The following is a 21,209-nucleotide window of genomic DNA, read 5'->3' as shown; positions in this document are numbered from 1 at the left end:
AAGCCAAGGTTGAGGTGTTCGCTCTAAAAACCTTTAATCTGCTGTGGGTACTAATGCTATGATTTAGCAGCAGTCCTTTATTTCTATTGCATATTATTTTAGTAGAACAGTAGTACATTCATATACTGGCTGCTCCAGTCTGCTGGCAAACATTAGCATTCAAGCTTACATTTTTGACAAATGTGCAGACAGGAATAGCATGAATAGGCATCTTAAATATTAACAACCTAAGCATCTGTTGTGAAACAAATTTAATATATTTACTCTGTTTTTCTCACATTGTTAGAAAAGGTTATAATAAGTGCATAATTTCAACTTTAGTTAGCAGAAGTAACTGGCTGTATCTTTCACTACCTCTCCAAGTGTTTAACACAGTCACCAGACATAAATACTTTAATTAACTTGGTTAGGCGCATTATTAAATACACTTTAGACCATGTGTATACTATGTAAAATGTAACAGTGGCAAAATATGTATCCTATTTGTGCACATTTTAAGTGACTCTGCATTTTATAAATACACCAGGCATGTTTATTCTTCATCTTCATTTGACACTTACTACTTCACAGTTTTTCTAATGGAAACAGTATTTTAAATGTAGAGTTGTTCAGTCATATCTAATACATAACATGTAAACAGTAGCTATAAAATACAAAGCATTGTTAAATTTAAGTATGGCTACGTGTAGCAAGATTATACAAGAGAAACAAAAATCACTGCTCAATTTTGTATTCCTTTCTAAATAATGAATACAAAAGATGGATGAAAAAAGAATAGGTAGGGATTTCCCTCCTAAAGTAACTGGTGCCTTAAAATGTGTGTGGGGTGGGGGTGGGGAGAGCAAGGGGGAGAAGGGGGAAAAAAAGAGATAGAGAAAGAAGACATAAAGAACTTCCAAAAGTCTGAATAGTTATTTCCAGAATCAATGCATTCCTCATTTTCCCACAAGCTGAAATATGTAATAAATAATAGTTCTTTGTATGTAAAAGTATTCACAAGGAATGCCTTTTGTTTAGTTGTTGTAATAAATTAATATATTCTTTGGTTGATAATCTACAAAAGTAGTTCTTTTGTCTCCCAGCATCTTAAACAAGAACAACAACAAAATGAGTATTGGTTTATTTCTGCAGACAAGTCTGTTGCCAGCTATATGAACTTGTGACTGAATAACCTATGGTATGCTGAGTGATGGTTAAGAAAGACTACATTAAATTAGCAAAGACTGAAATATCTGAAGGAGGTTTTCAATTATTTTTTCATGTGACAGGTTGTGGATTGTAAATTAGGCCTAAAAGGTCAGGTGACAGGCACCTGTTCCTCATTATTGTAAAAATCTTTTGGTTACAAACACTATTAAAAGCTAAACACAACATGGATATACAGCAGGGACTCTATAAAGCACTCTAGTGGTTTTTCATCTCCTCTGTAAATTTCCAAGAGGGCCATACATTGATATGTCCTTTACACAAACAAATCATTTCTTCCAAAACGTGTTGTCTTGGATGATTCTTATATTAGTACTTGGGATTGATGAAGTATATAAAATAAATGCATATGACTGACTCAATCTTCAGACCATGTCTAGACATGTTGTTATCGAATGCAAAAATATTATTTTTTAAGCCCCTTTTTCCTTTGCAGTCCACTGTTAAATTATCAGAATTTGTCCACATTTTAAATAGAAACCTCCCCAAATTGCCTTCTGTCTTTTTTAGATGAGTTCCCATTTTAAATAATGCCATGAAAGATTTTGCTAAATACTTGTGTATAAGGAAAAAATTAGTTGCACTATATACCGTCAGAGCTTTGTGGTATATAGAAAATGGGAAGAAACCCACATTTTACATGAATGCTGTTAGGAAGGGTATCATCATTTGATCTTCAAACTTGCTACTTCTCTCAGGAGAGTTCAGTAATATTTCTATTAGAATTAGAGAGTGTGATTTGATTTTTATGAATGGTTTACTTTTAGATATTTCAGACAGCAGAATAAGCATACATATTGAACGGACCTAAGTAGCACAAGGTTGTGAAAATATTAAAGGTGCCAGTTGCTTTTAATTGGCAAAGGAGGAAGATTTTTGAGTAAATTTGGTAACTCAGATTATTAAATTCTATATTTAAATATGTACTTTGTTTTAGTTTTGTATAGTTTATGCTTATTATATTTAGTATTCATTTTTAGCATTTGTGATCAGATTAGAGAATAGTCATTACTCTTGCTTTTCAAATTGATTTGGTTTTCAAACTCCAAAACTCTGGGATGATTTTAACAAATTGGTTTACATTTTGACAGAACAGAGTTAAGTTAATTAATAGATCAGGCACGAAAAATCATCCACGGTAGGGTGTATTTTCTGGTAAAATGAAAGTTATGTTTCAGCATGATGAGCATCAGGCTTCAGTAATCTGTTCCTCGTGTGGAATGAACACTTCCTACTTCGAGCTAGCAGGCACCTACTGTTTATTTACGCTGCATTAAACTGACAGCTCAGCAATCAGAGGAAAAATATTACTTACCTTCCTGAAGTAAATACCAGTTTATAGGTTAGTGCACGTATTTATATTCCTGTCACCACTAAATAACGGCTCTGTCTCCACTTTAATATCTACCTGTACTATAACCCAGGGCTTCACACTCTTCCTGGTTGGGGGTAGGGGTCGAGAGGAGTTTTTCTTACCATTTACCAATGGCAAAACTTTAAAGAAGAGTAATATCATCTTATTTCTGTCGTGTGAGAACCAGTCGAAAGAAATGCTATGCACTTTTTCTATACATTCCTCCACTGTAACACCAAAACCCCCAAAGAGGCTGCATGCCACTTAAAATAGTCATCTTAGAGCCTCACCTCAGGACAAATAGGTTCAAACACATCGAAGTGTGTGTTTGCTAAATTAACTTTCTGCAAAGTTCCAAATAGATTACTTAAATTATCTTATTACTTAGGGAATAACTTTGATAAAGGGTGGTACCTTCAAGTCTTAGATGGAATGTTTCAGTTGTTAATGGAGATCTGCTAACATGAGTACAAAGTGGGACTCATCGATCGATCAATCAATTGATTGATAGTGTTAGCTTTCCTCTGAAAATATTCTCATCCCCTGTCTCCTTGTTAATCTGCCAACCTTAAGATAAGAGATTTTTCAACTTTCTTATAAGAATAATACTAAATGCATTTATTGTTTTCTTTTTAAATTAAAAGTCCCTTCTTTTCCAGGACCCCTGGAAACATCAAAATACTGTCAAAGTTGAATTCTAAAACCTAGGATTGACTTGAGAAAACGCTTATTTTCACTTACATTCTATAAGTAGCTCTTACACCATCATCTACACACAGTTGTCAATCACTAATCACATATTACATTGACATCATAGCAGAATGTGGTCTTAATACAGCATATAAATCGAATCTGTTACACAAGATTCTTCTTCACTATATCAAAGAAAAAGTGTCTACTATGGTAATTTATATATCGTTCCTGAGTGCTATTCTCAATGGTAAGTCTATTTAAACTTGATGTCTTCATAGAGTGTGATCAACACATTAACACACATTATTTAGTACTTTTGAACTTATGCCAACTGTACCTTTTGCTGTTTATTTTTTTAAAGTCTTTTTTTAAGATCAGATATTTCATTTCAGAGTAAATAGATACAGATTGTGTGTATATATATTCAGGGTGAGATTTAGTAGCAGAGCATTTCTCCAGCATATTGGCCTATTTTTATGCTTTCAAGTTATTCTGTATCACTTCCACAGTTGTTGCTGTCTGAAGGTTCATAATAGAAATTCTAATCACCTCTTTCAATGGACTTTCAAGGATGTAATTCAGTTTATGTGATGATCTAGTTTAGTTATGAGAGATAAAAATTGGTTAACTGGTACCCCAGCATTTATGTCCCTAGGTTCTGCTGAAATTTATTCAGTCCAGTTATTTGACATTTGGTAGTGAAGTATCTTGTAATCAAAAATTAAGAGTTGGTTCAGTTTCCAGTGGAGGAAAGATCTTGCTGGATAAAACATTTAACTGCAATATTTTATTACACTCATCACTCATTTTAGAGCCGCTTATTGTTGCACAAATTTTTGAGTACCTCAGGGTGCAGGTCCCCCAAATGAAGCTGAAATGCTTGCAGAAGAAGCAGATGTCAGGCTGCACCTGGTTGTGCCTTTACTAGAATGTCTGTGGACCTGCACAGGCCCCCCCTCCTCGGTACCCCTTCCCCCCAGGTGTGCAGGAAGTGGAGGGCGTTGTACCGGGTGAAGTGGGTGGACTCTACCCAGAGCTATGACCTGATTTGTGACGCACCCTCAGAACTGCAGTAATGGTCCAGCTGCTTCACAGGCAACTGGTAACACCTCATTTGGGATGCTTCTGCCTTGCTAGCAGTGCCAGAGAGAACTTCGTCATTGTCACCTCATCAAAGACTACTTTTTGAGAGCTCTCCTATAGGGCTAGATTTGGAGAGCAGCCTCTGATATTTGGAGGGTAAGTGCCAAAAAAGTTCCTCTCAGTTTCATATGGAGAATCAGGGCTACAGCCACGGGGATGAGAGACAGGCACTGAGTTTCCCGGGGAGATCTCTGTGTTGGGATGTTGCTTTTTCTCAGCTGGAGATGATTTGGGACCAGATACCAACAAAAATTCTTCAGTGGGCATTCTTCTTTGGGTGGTGAAATATGGTAGGCAGTCCCAGGGGAAACTATTAGACCCTCTTTCCTTGAGATATTTAAAGAAAAGGTGGTAATCTGTGTGAGAGGGAATTCTTTAGATGCTGTTTTCCAGGAAGCCAGGCATATAGTGGAGTTGATTGCTGGAGGTTCCTTTCTAGTCTTACTCAATGGTTTCAGATGTGCCGTTAAGAGCATGTAAATGACAATTTGGCCTTTTAATGTTTATAATGTTAAGGACTTTAAGGCAAAAGAGGTTTTATGTTATAAATATTTTATTGTGATAATTACTATAAATAAAATAGAACCTAGTATATGCAGATATCTTTTGAAATGGAGATTGTCTTGAATATAGCGTATCCATAATTAGCTGTTTGATGTTGAATGCAATTGAGTTTTCCTGTTCCAGTGAACCGGACGATGGAAATCACTGGAGATTAACAACAGGGCTATGTGATTCTTGATATAGCAAACCTCTCCCCATTCACTGATAAATTTTTTTTTTTTAATCAGTGAATGAAGAACTAAATTAAACTGCTTTCAGTTGTAAATTTTAAAAGAATATATAGAATTGATAAAAATAATCCAGGTGTTTTTCCGTTGTATTTTCACCAACTGAAATGATACCTGGATGTCCTGTTTAATGTTAGACAGATTTCTCCAGGCTGTGGATGGAAAGAACAATATTTTAATAACTATTCTTTAAAAAAAAATTCTTAGAGGTGGGCTCTCTTTTGGGTGGTTTAAGAGGACTCAAAAACAATTTAGAACATTATCTTAAAAGTTAAAAAAAAAATGACAGCCTTACTTTGTATGGAGTCATTGTATTTTAATAATACTGTATGCTTATTAGTGTTATTAGAGCAGTAGACAGTTAATTACAGCCTTTTCTGAGACATGTTAACTGTATATTAACAGTCATGTTAAAAAAGAATGATGTATACTCTTACATACAAGCTGCTACTTGCTAGACTCTTTTAAAAATATTCTTTTAGAATGTATAGAGTCAGATTTTTGGTCCAGAATCATCAAAATGTTTTCTTTCTTTCTTTCTTTTTTTTTTTTTCATCAAAATGTTTTCTACTACAACTTAATTTTAAAACTTTTCACGGGATATACAATTTTCTTCTTCTTCTTTTTTTTTTTTCTTTTTTCTATTCTCCTTTCTTTGTAATTGTTATTGACTTGGTCACTTTTGCCAGCAGCATTAGAAATTGTTGCCCCTCAGCAGTTTTAGCTTTCCCACATTGTATTTTGAGACGCCTACATTTTCTTATATTCGGATGACTTTGGCCAACATAAGCCATTAAAAGCTTATTGAGTTGATTTAGCACCTCTTCATACTTCTTTTTGTAGAATGATTTTAGTCACCGTTTTTGTAGCCAAGTTATGTTTTCTTACAATTCTCTATAACCTGATATTTAAGGTACATTTGAGCACTTGATCACAGAGGTGGTTCTAAGTCTATTTCCTTTTCCAAACTTCAACCCTTGGTTTTGCTTTGGCTTCTGGCATGGCAGAACAAAGGTGCCTGGAACTAGAGTTTAAAGCTGGACTTAGCCTTACTTAGACAATGCTACTAAATTGGTTAACTATTTGAATTCCTGTGGTTAGTTTGGATATGTAGACCTTGTAAACTTATACTATATAGCATTTTAAAGTCCGCTAATATTTCCACTTTATGAATTTTTAGGTGCTGCTGTTATTTATTTCTACAAGGTATTAAAAGACTAAAAAAAATTCGGTGTAAGCTACATGTCTGTTGTGTTCTATAAAATAGGAGAAACTCCACAGTTAGCATCCTTTGCCTTGCATAGTGAGCACTCATTAAAGATTTGCTAAACTAATAATAAAATAGTAAATTTAGCTTGTGCTGAGAATGATTTAATGGGAAAAGAGACTTTTTCCTCTAATTTTCTCTTTTTGCTGGGGTTATCTGGACACTTAATCTACACATGTCCCGGTTTTCTGGATAATTGAATGTTTTTCTTCTTTAACTATGTGCTCTGTCATTTTTTGACAGTAGCACCAGGGTCTGCTCTATCCTCATTGCCTCTGACCTTCAGGATTAGGTGAAGAATCTCAGTTTAGGTTCATGGTCCTTTGGTGTTAGGTGTAGTAACAGACTGTACTGGAGTCAACAGAGAGCTCTCCCCTAAGGTCCTTGCAGTTAGGTCACCCATGTAATGGTCTTCCTGATATCATAGAACCAAAAATACTACGGACTAGTGGCCCATGGCTGATTGACCTCTACCTGTTCTTTACTAAAATGATGATTTTTTTTTTTCTGGATCCCACTGAATAAATATCTGTCATGATCATTGCTTAAAAAGAAATTTTTCATTTAGCTGTATACATTGTTGAAAAAATGTTTTAAGATTTAGAGTACTTGTATTAACAAAGATTTCACTCCATTCCTTAAAATTGATGCTAGAGTTGCAATAGGAATGCATCTAAAACATTCTGAAAAGTTCAGTGAAAGTTATTTAAAAAACACTCTTGCTTTTTAAATTTATTTTCTTTTTGAGACCTGTATGGAGCTATTTGCAAGACAGCCCTATTTAGTTCCACAAAAGGAAGTATTCCTCAAGCAGTACACTGCTGTGTGACCTATTACATTATCATGCACATTCTGTCTCTTTAAAAACAGTCTCCTCTATTTGCCCTATTAATTGTTGATATGTTGCCATCCACGAGACAAAAATTAGAGCTGTAATTAAATAATCATGTGATGCTCCTTAGTGCCAGTGAGAGCAAACTCATTTTTCCAGGCCCTGATGGTCACTGATTATTGTATTACTACTGGCTTGCTTTATTTTTTTTTAATGATTCTCTATCTGTAGATTACCTAACTACTGTCCTTCTTTTCAAAATTAAAGAAAGTAGGGAACATTCAGCCAGTTAATTGGCTAGAGGTCCTCAGGGATGTAAGGTAGACATACCTTTTTTTGCTTTTGGTCACCTGGTAGGTTCTTTGGGGAGGCTACATCAGTGGTGTGGTTGCCTGCCATTTAATTTACACTGGTGTTTTGGCTGGGTTGGAGGCATATGGGGAATGCCAGGAGAATTACAAAAGGAGCCGGGTATTAAAATTCAGAAATGATTAAAATTGAAATAAAAGGATGCTGCTTCTTTGCCAGTACTCTGGCAATCATAATGACACATAGAGATTAGTTCCCACCTTCATCTTTTCCTTCTTTCTCATTTCCTCTTGTTTATTGTTGACACATTTTCCTTATGTCTGCCTCCCGTCTCTGTATCTTTTTGCACCATTATGCATTCATTCCTACTTCTCCCTCTTTCCTTAAGCATGGAGAAGCCTACTTAACCTTATTATAACAATAACAGAATAGGCTATTAATATTTAATGTGCACATGATTAAAATTTCTCTCCCTTAAACATAGGTCAGCTGTATTATTATTAACCGGCATGTAATTTTTCATTTAAAATATTCTTATTCTGCCCTTGCTGTTTCTAAAATGTAGTCTACTTTAGTAGTGATTTAATACTTAATGTTTAGAAAACTGTGGTCGGCTAGTGAGAAAAGAACTTACCAGTCATGGATAATCAATTATGCATGAATTCAAATGTAACAGATGGAATCTGGTGAGTTAAAGTTTCTCTTTGCCTTAGTGGGGTTTTTTTTTCCTTGTTTGTTTGTTTGACACCTGTCTCTTATATAGAGATAAACATCTAATGTAGCATGTGAGAAATTTCCTTATATCTTTATGTTCTCTTTAAAGTGAACTTCATTTTTTTAAATTACACTTGAGGGCAGAGAATTTTTTATGTGGTCTTAAAGATGATCAGATTCTTTTCCATCACTTTATAGATACAGAACCTGATTCTGCTTGACTTACAAAGGGTCACTCAGTGGGCTAGTAAAAAGGAAGAAGCAAGACCCAAATCTCGGTTCCTTGCCTTTTCTCCACTACTCTTCCCACTGTCATTTTTCTTCTTTTGTAGGAGTTGCTTAATAATAGAGGTGTTACACTAACTCTGGGTTTGAAAGAATTTCTGATGGAAACTGGTAGACGAGTGTTAAAGTGGGTAGTATTCTCTTCTATGGTGAACAACTGTTATCTGTGAACATGTATAATGTTATGCTAAATGTATATTAGATATACGTTTATTCATACTTGGATGTTGGCCAAACAATTGGATTTCCCAAACCTATTGAGAATTCCCCAAGATTTGGTTTATATCCTAAACTGTGGTATATGCCAGCCATGAAGATGCCTTTGCTTGCAGTATTGTAAATTCTTAGTGACAAAACCCCTTTGTGCAAAGTGAACTAAAAAGTTATTTTTGAGAGCCTTGTTATTTCTATGGAGAGATGAGTTTAATTTTCATTAAGTATAATGTGAATCTGTGGTGTTTTTTTCAGTTGTAGAAATAATAGAATAGTGGGTATTGTCCATCTTTAAAGCAATACAGTCTCAAAACAGTTACAAGCTGGTCCCCATCAAAATTTTTCATAAACATGCTGTTTGTTTCTCTCCCAAGTGTATTTATATATATAAAAAACAATACAAATGAAAATAGTCTTTACAGAGTAAATAAAAATAAATGATTAAAAAATAGCCTCAAGGCTCACTAGTTCTGTTTTTAAAGTTACACTGTAGCATTATTTATCAACTTTTTGCTTCATATCAGCTAGAAATTTGCATGTATATTTATACTCCATGTTAGTTATCTAATGAATTAAATCTCACAATAAACACACAAGTTAAGAAAGAGGCAACTACAAAATAGGTAACTGGATATGCTCTAGCAATAGCTGTACTGTGCAGCTATTTTTTAGTATTTTATTTATGATTTTATATATAATAAATATGTAATTTTAATTTGGCTTCACTATTCATATTCCTTAGTCATGCATCCATCAGAAAAATACATATGGGTAGGTATGAAGTCAGTGAGACCTAATTTATACATGAATTTCCAATACATTGAAAATTCCATTATTATTTTAAATGTCCCTAATATAAAATCAGTAAGAATAGATGATAGGAAACAGAATATAGGACAGTATTTTATGGAAAAAGATGGTATTAGATATTATTGCATGTAGAGGTAAATAATCCTATTACTGTTGCTAAAAAGTGACCGATAAAATTAAATTTGAAAGCCATTTGGGCCTTTTATAACCAAAAAGTTCTATTTGTTTATTTTAAAAATTTCCTTATATCTTTATGTTCTTATCCAGAGACAATTTAGAAATTATTACACTGACTACATTTATACTGTTGGTGCACATCTGTGGCTCTCCTGCATGCAAGTGTTTGACACTCTTACATGCTGTTTAATTGGGAGGGTCTACTATTTTATGAGTATAGTTAATTTTTACTCATTCAAAAACATCCAAAAAAGAGTTTTTGTGCTTACAGCACTCTTATTTGTCTGTTTTTGTCTATGTTTCTTTCTCTGCTTTTGCTAACATGCCATGGAATAGAATAAAATCTGAAAAGAGAACCATTTTCTTGCATCAGAGGACCATCAAATTACCTACTTTGGGTGGGATCTTGGTCTCTAATTACCAATCCATGTTAATTATCCTTGGGTCAGGTATTCATCATGTGAATTAATTATCTAGCATAGACTGGACTGTGGCTGTTGGCGGGTAAGGACAAAGCAATGGAAGGTTGGCGGTGAGGAGAGGTTTGTTCGGTATGTTGTAGCTCATTGTTTTTTTGCTTGGCATGATATTTTCATGATAATATACATATATATATATATATCTGCCAATTTTAGGAATATATGAAAGTTTGTTTTCCTTTAGTTTTTGTTTTGTTTTGTTTTTAGTTATTTTGTTGGAGTAAAAGATATATAACATAAAATGTTCCATTTGACAAGTTTTAAGTGTACGATTCAGTGGCATTAATTACATCCACACTGTTGTGCAGCCATCCTCACAGTCTGCGTCCAGATCTTTTCCATCATCCCAAATAGAACGTACTTTAGTTTTTCTATTCAACTTCTCCTTTGCTGCAATGCATTTCAAGCATTATAGTGGCATTTAATCATTGTCCGGGTGTGATGCAGTTGTTTCCGGTGGTGGCTTTCTTTCCTGATGGACAACCCCTGTCCACTGCCTTGTGGCAATGGGGATGGCAGTACAATATCAGGTGCGGCCTTTGGATGATACTCCCCAGAAATGATCTGGACAAACATTCAGGTCTATTGTAACCGCAATATGTTCCTCCCTCCAATTAAGCCAAGAAAGATTAGCAATACTATTCACATCACTAAGAAGATTTGGTTGATATGTCTCGGCTAAAGTTTAATTGGAAAGTCAAAGGTTTGACTTCATTGGAATTAAAATCCCCTGAGCTTCCCAAGAGTATGGCACAGCTGCGGGGGCTGTGACGCCCTGCCATTGATGGGCTCCTTGGCACGGACGATGTGAATACTTCAGTTCTGCTTAAGTGCAGGACTTAGCCTGGAAATAAGTTGAACAGTTTTTTTCAACTGTTCAAGAGGAAACCTACTCAAGGTTGAAGTTTTCTGGGAGAAAAATTCATGCTCATCTATGTTGAAAAAAGACTTACAGGAAACCAGTATGGTTCTGGCTCCAGTAAATAATAGACTGGTTTTAGAGTTTTACTTCCATGTGTAATTTTGTGGTTAGTCACTTATGTCTGTAATGATAAATCATATACTGGCACAGGATTTCTGGCACCTCAGTAAATCTCAAGCAAGTGCCCAAATGCTAATTTATCGTGGTTCCTTACACACCATCCCTGTTTCACCAAATCAGTGATCTAATAGCTTGCTCCCACGTTTTTTTTGTTGTTGTTGTTGTTTGTTTGAAACAAGTGGCTTGCCTGCACATACATTCCTTAAATTGGGGGCAAGTGCTGGTTCCTAGAACAGCCTTAAGTTTTCCAAGTGACTCCAGGTTTGGATTAAAAAGCTCACTTTGAAGATGTCCTGGCAGGTATATTTGACTTCCTATCTCCAAAACATGAACTTACCCAGTAGATGCCAAACCTGGCTGTACATGGGCATCACCTTGGGGAGCTCTAACAACTAAATGCCTGGCTCCCATTCTCGGCCATTCTGATTTTTTGCAGTGGGGTGCCGCCTGGACATCTGGATTGTTGAAGGAGCTCCTCAGGTCACATCGATGTGCAGCAAATTTGGGAAGCCACTGAGCTAACTTCTGATCCTGGCACCTGGCTTTACTTCCTAAGATTGCAAGAATCTTTCTAAGATTCTTATGAGCACTCTCTCATAAGAACAGTTCTTGGATTCCTTCTCCTGTGATGACACTGTGGGAGACTCTAGGAACACAGACATAAGTATAACCTCAGAATGCATACAGACTTGGCAGTTCAGAGGAACAGACAGGTAGATAGAGAATGTCCCGCTGAAGGACAGGTAGTGTGACGGAACATCAAAGGAAGTAACTAAAAGCTGGAGAAGGATTCAGACAGAAGAGGTGCCATCAAGCTACATATTAAAGGCTATGGCCCAGGTAGGTTCCCAGGTGAGAAGGGGGAGGAAGCAATGGGGGGGAAATGTGGCAGCCTGAAACTGTTAAGTACTTTGGTAGTGATCTCAACACTGGAGGATCAACAGCAATGACCGGATTCCTTCCTGTCCCTACTCAATTTTGGATGTGAGTCTAGATAGAGATACCAATTTTGATGGAATTACTTACTACCATTGTGCCTTGTCAAGGTTATGATCCATACTGACGTCTGTGGAAGGAAAGGTAGCTTTTAAAAAATTTTGCTCAATAAATTTTTGCTAAAATGGTACTATTTCTGGGTAAAAGACCCAGGTATCCAGTCAAGTTCTAGAAGCCATCTATAATGGCTCTTCATTTCCCTTATCCATCATTCCCCAAACTAGCTCTTTGCTCAGTTTTAATAATGACCCTTGCCTATTAAAACCATATCACAAACTACCAGTGGGTATTCACATCCACCCCAGAGTAATCAGGAAATAACTTTTGATCACTATCAGTCTGGCTATAACTGAAACCTCACTTATTAGGGAAAAAAACAAAAACAAAAAACCTTAAGCCCCATATTTAGAGTCCATTATCATTTCTCTTTTATCTCCCCTGAAACATATTCAAGCCTTTTACTATTGTTTTCTGCAGTACACCATTGTTTGTTTTGTATCTGGAACATCCCCCCGCCCCCGTTTGAGTAGGTACTTACTTTAAAGCTTCCAAAAGAGCCTTTTCTAATGGCAACTATTCTTACTTAATTCAGGGGTGGGAGTGAGGGTGGGAAATTACCCTGTGGTTTTTAACTTCACCTATGAGCTACTTAAATGTTTATGGAAAGCAGCATTTGGGGTAAATGCATATAATTCCAAATGTACAATAGGACCCTTTCAAATACAGACATGTCTAGAAAGTTGTCTTAAATTTGTGTGCGGCAACGCACAAGCCTCATTCCACGCAACTTTACAGATCTATGGGCTAATTCTAAAATGGAAAATGATTTCAATTTGGACATCATTAGAATGTCTGAAAGCCATTCAGCACCTCTAAGACTCTTCCTGGCTATGTCCTGGATTTACATAAGTTGTCTTTTATAGAAGTTCGCTAGGTAAGTGCTGTCCAGTAGAACTTCCTGCAGTGGTGGAGGTGTTCTGTAATCTACATTGTCCAACACAATGGCCACTAGCCACATGAGGCTATTGAACATATGAATCATGACTGAGGAACTAAGTTGTAAATTTTATTTTATTTCAGTGAATTCAAATTTAAATGTTAATATCACCTTTCTTCGGGGGTTACCGCCTCCTCACTCCTGCAAACTCTAAAAGGAATTATCATTGCATTTAGCAGTGGAGGCTGGTTGCAAGGGACACCATGAGCTTTTTGCTCACATTTATTTATTCATAATGTAAATATTGCAAGGATGGTGTATGAATTCCTGGTAACAGGCAGTGAGCAAGACAGTTTCTGCTCTCATAGGGCTCACAGTCTAGTATGTGAAACATTTATTAAGGTAATAATTAGCCAAATTATTAATTGATTAAGACTGTGATGGGACACCTGGGTGGCTCAGTCGGTTAAGCGTCTGCCTTCAGCTCAGGTCATGATCCCAGGGTCCTGGGATCGAGCCCCGCATCGGGCTCCCTGCTCAGCGGGGAGCCTGCTTCTCCTTCTCCTCCCAGCTCGTTTCTCTCTCTAGCTATCTCTGTCTCTCTCTCTCTCTCAAGTAAAAAAAAAAAAAAAAAAAAAAGACTGTGATGACTGTTACAAAGGAGCAATGCAAGAGGCTATGAGAAATGGGGGCCATTCCTTCTTGTGCGATTAGTCATATTAGCTTAAAGCTAATCAGAGTTCCATTTATTCACTAAGCAAGCAAATTACCTTCCCTTTCCCAAGTTCAAGGTTGGACCCAGGGCTCTCAGAGTGGGGCAGCTAACATGTGCCATGCCATGACCGCTAAAGATGTGGGGTCTGTTTGATTGAGCTTCATGCATCCGCATATACTGCAAACTTCTGAACTTGATCAAGTAGATTCTCTCCTAAGTTGTGCAGTTGTGATGATGTCAGTCACAGATAAGATGTGAGAAGAAGGGTGCAAATGTTTACAGGATATTGTATTTCCTCTCCAATATATGTTTTGACAAAGTTGTTTGAGTTCCAGCCCCAGCTTTTTCCTCTCTGTTCTTACAAATTTGTATTTGGTCCATTCAAGAAACGATGTGGAAATCAGTCCTGACATTCCAGACAGACAAAATGAGACACATGACAGCAAAACATATGGCTCAAATAGACATCCTTATATGGCCAACACAGACCATATTCCCAGAAATTCATATATGGAAAACACCACCTGCAGCTAAAGCCAAAAAACAAAGAGTTGACATGATAAAAAGAGCAATATGCTACGTAAATTGTGCTGCTCTAAGAGTGTAGAGAGATAGCCAACTGTATTTGAATTTAAAAAGATGCAAAAAACAAAACAAAACATGTCCTTAGAAAGTGCTATGGTGGTAAGCATTGCTTTGCTAACACAGTCACTGGCGGAGTTGCCATATCTTAAAAGCGTTCAAATTCTAAATGCTTTCTCTGTTTATTACAAATGTATGTGCTATTCAGAACTCTGAATGTGTTTTAATGCTTTCGGATATCTGCCTGCATATTTATCTTAATATGGTGCCATCTGAAATATGCAGTAGTCCTTTCATTATTTTTTTTTTAAATCGTGTGTATCTTTTACAATATTTTATCTTTGCTACCTTTGTGTAGTCAGTTTGAATGCCTTCTCCTGTGATAAAAATTTGGTGCACTCTGTTTTAACTGTTTAACATGTTAAATAGTTCATGTATTTGACTTGCAATATTTCATATTCCTGAGGTTTTCCATTTTGATAGCTAGATTTGTAAAGTTTATTTTAACTTTTTTTCTATACTTGCTTGCATCTTTATTGCCAAATATAAGATGCCTGTATAGAATAAATTGATGTTTTTCCCCCTCCAACATAATAGTTTATCCTCACATATGCCTAGGAAGGTGGTATTTTCCTAATTATCTTTTTTTCTTCTTTATTTTAACCTGGGTTTACAGTGGCCAATACTCAGGGTACAACAAGTATTCTAAAGAGGGAGGTACTATGTAGTAAATAAGTCCATCAATGTACTGTACCACTTGGAGGACATAAACCTCCTTGTGTCATTTCTTATATAGTTTTGAAATAAAGAATGTACTCGAAGGAAAATTAGTATATATATATGTGATTAATATGTACATAATTGTACTATATCGGCATTCTTTATAATAAAGTCATCATTAGATGTCTCTATCCTCATTTATTTTATCATTTTCCAAGGCCATGTCCATCCTTATTACACACTTAGGTTGTGTTTAAGAATTAGCTTGTAATTCCTGGATAATAGGTGCTATTCAAGTTTTAAAATTACTATTTAATTCCCATTAGTTATGTCAGTATTGGCCAAGTCATTAGGAGACTAAGGCAATCAGGATCTTTTTGTCTTATATTATTTGTGTAAATGATAGAATAAACATATTTACAATATTTTATTCCATTGTGTTTTAATATTGACATTTTCAGTAGCCCTTTTTAGTCTTCTTTTCTCTGCTCAGGTTCTGTATTATCCAACAACTTTCACTCCCTTTTTTTCTTTTTTTAATATTTCACTTGAGCTGAAGTTGCATGGATAAATTTTGTTTTGTAATCCACTATAGTTTTCCTATTTTCTAAAAATTTTGCTACTATTTGTAAATTTGCACAGCGTGATACTAGAATGCACTGTTCCTACTTGAAAACCAAGCAGGTTTCAGGGAAACATGTCAGGCATCACCAGTTTGAAGCAACTCTTAAAATATACATCTTGGAAATTCCTAATTTAACCTATCATTGCAAAAATCATTGCCATAGAGATTATTGATGACAACTGGTTATCAGTGTTTTTCTTTAAATATCAAATATCTTTCTAAAATAAGCTTAAGTACTTCCATCCACAATACCAGTTCGGACACCCGTGCTACGTTTTTGCCATGTTTGTATTTTTCCTTATTGATTGTGTTTCTTATACTTGAATTAAAAAATCCTCCATATTTCCCCACGGTTCAGCTTTTAAAAATGTGGTATCATTTGGGCTTTTTGGTAAAGATTGCCTTATGTTTTCTTGGTTTTGATGTTGTGTTTTGTGTTTTATTATCACATGTTCTTCCTTTTGCTCAAGGCTTGGGTTTATATGTGCCAAGATTCACAGTTGCCTTCCTCGATTTTGAGTAACCTTTCCGGTTTGTGGGTGAAACTTGGGTGCCATTAGAGTGATATATTTTCATTGTGTTTCTCCTTAACTTCTTCTCCCCAGGAGGCCATTATTTCCTATACTTTATCTCCTGCTTTACCTTCTGCTTTTCTTAGATTTCTAATGTAAACAGTGTCTCTGAGAGTGTATTGGTAGCTTTAAAGAGCTTAATTTGCATATTCCCCTCTTATCTCAGTACTTGTGCTAACTTGTTGCTTTTTAATGTGTAACAAAATGTTTATCTGACTGATTTTTCTCTTTTCCCTACTAGTGTATTCTGAAAAATAATTCTTAAAACATTTTTGTTTTTGTTTAATGATTAACTGCCTTCAGGCTTCTAAGATGTTAGTATTGAAACCCAAGCGATAAACGCTGCATCTCTGTTTTGAATGAGATTGTAATGTTCTTCACTTTTATAGGAACTGTATTTAATAGATTATCCAAATAAGAGGATCATACTTCTGTGCTAATGACCATTAATCTAACTGGGTAACTTACCCTAGATTACAGAAGTATTTATTGCTACGACAGATGTATTTACCAACCCAAACTTTTCTTTCACCCGGGATAAATTAATTTAGGAATGGTGGCGCGTCTTCTCCTTTGTGGTAACAAGTCACATCTCTTTCAAGTGACCCAGATTTTGTTTGACTTGGCCACTATGGGCCACGTATTTCTTCCTCCAGCGTGTTCTATGGCTCAGAAGCGAGAGAGTTTTGAACCTACCCCTGACTAGATACAGAAAGCTCTTACTCATCTTTTTTTTTTTTTTTTTTTTTTTTAAACGTCGGCTCTTAATAGTTCGGGATTCAACCTCCTTTGAGGATAAATATTCGCGAGAGCTTTTCAGGGCTCCCGGCCTTTATTCTTGTGCAATCGTTTCTGTAACCCCCGCGCTTCTCCGGAGATCGACCTCCCGAATGTTCCCTTTGGCCACTTCCTGAAGTCCCCCTACCTCTGTACTCTGTGCTCGTCACCTGCACGCCCGGGCCCCTCTCCCGCGAGCCCAGTGCGCCCTCCCTGCCTGGCTTGCCCCTCGGGGGCCCGCCCGCGACGCTCCCGACGTACTCCTTTCTGTGGCTTTTTCACGCGTGGGTGGTTGGCTAGTTTTCCCCCCTGGCCCTCACCCCCTCCTCTCTGGGACTTTCTCCCCCCCCCGCCCCCCGCCTGTCGCGTCCCTCCTCCCGCCCCGCTCGCTCTCGCACACCTGCCCCTGCCGCCCGCACGCCGCGCGCTCCCCTCCCCGCCGAGGCGGCCGCTGCCAGGGAAGCCCCCTCTCCCCTCCCCTCCGCGCCCGCCCCGGCGCGCCTGGCGGCGGCCGGCCCTAACCCTCGCGCGGCGCCCTGTTATTCTCGGTATTGTGTGTAATAAATGTCGGGCCGCCTCACTCTAATCAAGCTCATTACAAATTCTTGCGCGCCCGGGGCCGGAAATCGTGCGCTCCCCCCCCACCCCTTCCCTCACTCATTCACTAGTTACTTGTCTTTCTGCTTTTTAACTCGCCGCCCCCGCCCCCTCCCCCAATCCCGGCCCTCCAGCCCGGGTTTTAATCCCCATCCCTTTTCCGCCTTCTCCTTGCACCCTGCCCCCCCCGCCGCCTTCCTCCTCCGCTCCGCACCCCCTTCCTCCTCCTCTCCCTCCCCCCTCCGCCGCCGCCGCCGCCGCCGCCACTTTCTCGCTCGCTCCCGCTCCCCGGACGCGGCGGATGAGCCGGCCCCGCTGGGGAAGGGCTCGGGGCGGCGGCGGGCGGCCGGGAGGAGGCTGCGTGCTCGGGGCTGGGGCTGCGAGCGGGGTGATTTTGTATTAAAATGAGGAGGAGGAAGAAGAGGCAGCCACAGCGGCGGCGGCGGCGGCAGCAGCAGCAGCAGCAGCAGGCACGGCGGCGTAGAGGGCTGCAGCCCGGGCGGACGCGCGGAGCCGAGCTGGGCACGGCGGCGGCGGCGACAGCGGCCGGGATGAGTCAACTAATAATTTAATGGGGGCAGAGACGGCAGCGCGGGGGAGAGCGAGCGAGAGCGAGCGAGGGAGAGAGAGAGAGAGAGAAGCAGCCCCGTCCGGGGACTCGCGCTCACACGCACGCACACACACACAAACACACACACACACCCCTCTCCCTGTGCCACCCAGCAACAACCGGCCTCGTCACAACAACAGCAACAGCCGCCCTCTAGCCCGGCCCGAGGACCGAGCATAAAGCCGGGCGACTCCGGAGGACGCTTCCCACCCCCTCTTGCATTTCGGGAAACTCCTCATCAGTTTTGTTGGGGTTTCTGGGTTTCCTTTCCCCCCAAGTCCCAGTGCCATTGTGGTGCTCGTTGTTTACCTCGGACTCTGGCTGAGTGAGAGCTTGGCGACTTTTTGGGGGGAGGGGGCGGGGAGTTTGTCGCTGCTGAGGCGGTGGAGGTGGCTGGGGGTGCCCTCTGATTCCCTCCCCCTCCCCCCAAACCCTCTTTCTCTCTCCCTACTCACTCGGCTCGCAGGCGCTCGCAGCCCCGCGTCAATGGGCTGGGAGAGGGTCCTCGGGGCTGCTATCAGCGAGGGCCGAATCAAAAGTGGCATTTCAGTGCCTTTCCGGGGCTCTTTCCGCGACCTTCTGCCCCCCACCCTCGCTATCCCCCGGTAGATGCCCTCGTTGGGGGTGCGAGGCTGTGGGAAGAAAGTTTAAGGTTTGTTAATAATTAGTCGCAATTGTTGGGGAGGGGGTGGGGGCGACTGGAAGGGAGGTGAGGTGGCCTTCCCCTCTCTGCGTTCTCCGGGGTTGTTAGAGAATAATATTGCAAGTGACAGCCAGAAGTAGACTTTCTGTCCTCACACCGAAGAACCCGAGCGAGCAGGAGGGAGGGAGGGAAGCGAGGGGACCTTTTTTCCTTTCTTGAGACCTTGTCCGCAGTGATTTTTTTTTTTTCTTTTTAAGAGAATCCTCAGTCACCACCTCGCCTCCCCAGCACCACCACAGTGTACAGCTCATAACGGGTTTTGCTTTGTTTTTACGATTTTTCCCCCAACGAATCACTTGTCAGATCAATTTTATCTTCTCCCTCCTCCCTACTTCCCACTCTCCCCTCCTCCCCCATCGAAAACCCCGTTCTCTGAGGTTAGACATTTTACAAACCATATATGTTGTTTTTCGAATTGTGATTTTTTTTTTTTAAACCCTTCTCCCATGGCTACTCTTCTAGACGTTTACTTCTGCCCTTCCCCCGCTTAGGGGGGCGGGGGTAGGGGAAGAGAAAATAATACAATTTCAGGGGAAGTCGCCTTCAGGTCTGCTGCTTTTTTTTTTTTTTTTTTAATTAAAAAAAAAAAAGGACATAGAAAACATCAGTCTTGAACTTCTCTTCAAGAACCCGGGCTGCAAAGGAAATCTCCTTTGTTTTTGTTATTTATATGCTGTCAAGTTTTGAAGTGGTGAGTTTCAGGTCGGTTTTGCTAATTTCACTCAGTAAAACTGCAGTGTTTCTGTTTCTAGATAGTACTTTGCTTCTTTGTCTCTTTAAAAGGTCACAGTGAAAGCTTGGCCTGGATCGTGCCGGCCATATGGAATGGATAAGAGCACAATCTCTTAAAATGTGATTATGGGGTTCTTTGGGGGGGGGGGCGAATGAGGCTATCCAGCAAGGAACTCGTTGAAAAAGATCCCACGTTGCAAAAAATAGGTTGTTGAAACCGGAATTTCGTGTTTTTCTTTTTCTTTTTGGAGGAAGTAATAGCTGTGTCTGATTTCACTGTTTTATTCAGTAATGATCATATATAGACTTGGTTTATGGACAGGGAAATGGGATTTTGAGAAAGTAGCCTGCATTCTGTGTGCCAACCAGACGTTACACTAAAATGCATTTTAAAATGTGTAACTCAAAAGAAACTCTTCAGCCTGGCATCTGTTGAGACCGTAGTTAGTTCCCGTGCTGTCAGTCCAGCAGGCCCCGTGGAGGCTGCTCTTTCCAATACCATACTGAGGTTTGATGAACTTTAGCCTTGGGCATAGAGTTTAAATGAGTAAATTGGGTGTTTTATGTGCATGTAATTTCGCTTTATAATGTAAAGCTTTTTACAAGATGACTGAGTGTTTAATAGACTCTTATAGGTGGGTATTGGAAGGATAATTTTGCATGACCTATATGATGTTTTGATTGTCAATACATTAACTAAATTATAATCTATCACTTTCATTTGCTGTAGAGCTTATAATGCTGTTAAGCCTCATGACTACTTAATATGTTTTGTAGCGTTAACTTTGATGCTGTTGCCTATTCCCCTCCCCTTTTTTTCCCCTCAAATTGCCCCACGGGTTAAGTATTTTCTTTTTAAATCATATGTTTTAAAATTCATCTTCTGCTCTAGGGTAAGGCAACCAATTTCAAAAAAAGCAGCTCTGTATTATAATCCACATAAAACATTATAAACAGTGTTTTGAATAAGTTAATAATCACTGCTCTCTAATTTTGGCTTTAGACTGTAGTTTAATATAATGGAAAAGAGTAATCTTGATAAAAAGTGGTTAAAAGAGGCGCATTTATTGTTAATGAACCTCATAACCAAAAACAGATGGGACCTCGATCAACGGTAAACCTTTAGTTCTCAGCGTGCCACCCTAGAGTACAAGGATAAATAGCCATTATTTCTCAAACTTTATAGTTCTTCAGTTGGCATTCTTAAGGTTGCTTTTAAACCTACAGATTACCATTGCTCCCCCCACCCCCATTCACCTCTTTTCTTGATTATAATGGACAAAGTAATCTATGGTTAAAGAGGGAAGAAATGCTTACAGAAAGGCCAT

At 38.9% G+C, this 21,209-nt stretch overlaps 1 protein-coding gene across 5 annotated transcripts in view; it reads left to right on the top strand.

Moving 5' to 3' along the window:
* Positions 1 to 21,209, top strand: part of SATB1 (SATB homeobox 1) — a 101,614-nt gene that overhangs the window by 2,033 nt on the left and 78,372 nt on the right. For 4 of the 5 annotated variants that reach the window (XM_054504442.2, XM_054504441.2, XM_064588471.1 and 1 more), the window contains exon 1: positions 18,076 to 19,840. The exons of the other annotated variant lie outside the window; for it this stretch is intronic. The gene's annotated coding sequence lies outside the window, so the exon portion shown is untranslated. Of the gene's footprint in view, positions 1 to 18,075; positions 19,841 to 21,209 lie in introns of those variants that run through there. 5 annotated transcript variants of the gene reach the window in all.

This window comes from Mirounga angustirostris, unplaced genomic scaffold (assembly GCF_029215605.1).
Source record: "Mirounga angustirostris isolate CCGP_5_RB_7025 unplaced genomic scaffold, mMirAng1.0.hap1 SCAF_1, whole genome shotgun sequence".
NCBI classification, from domain to species: domain Eukaryota; kingdom Metazoa; phylum Chordata; class Mammalia; order Carnivora; family Phocidae; genus Mirounga; species Mirounga angustirostris.
This window is presented reverse-complemented; position numbering and strand designations above follow the sequence as displayed.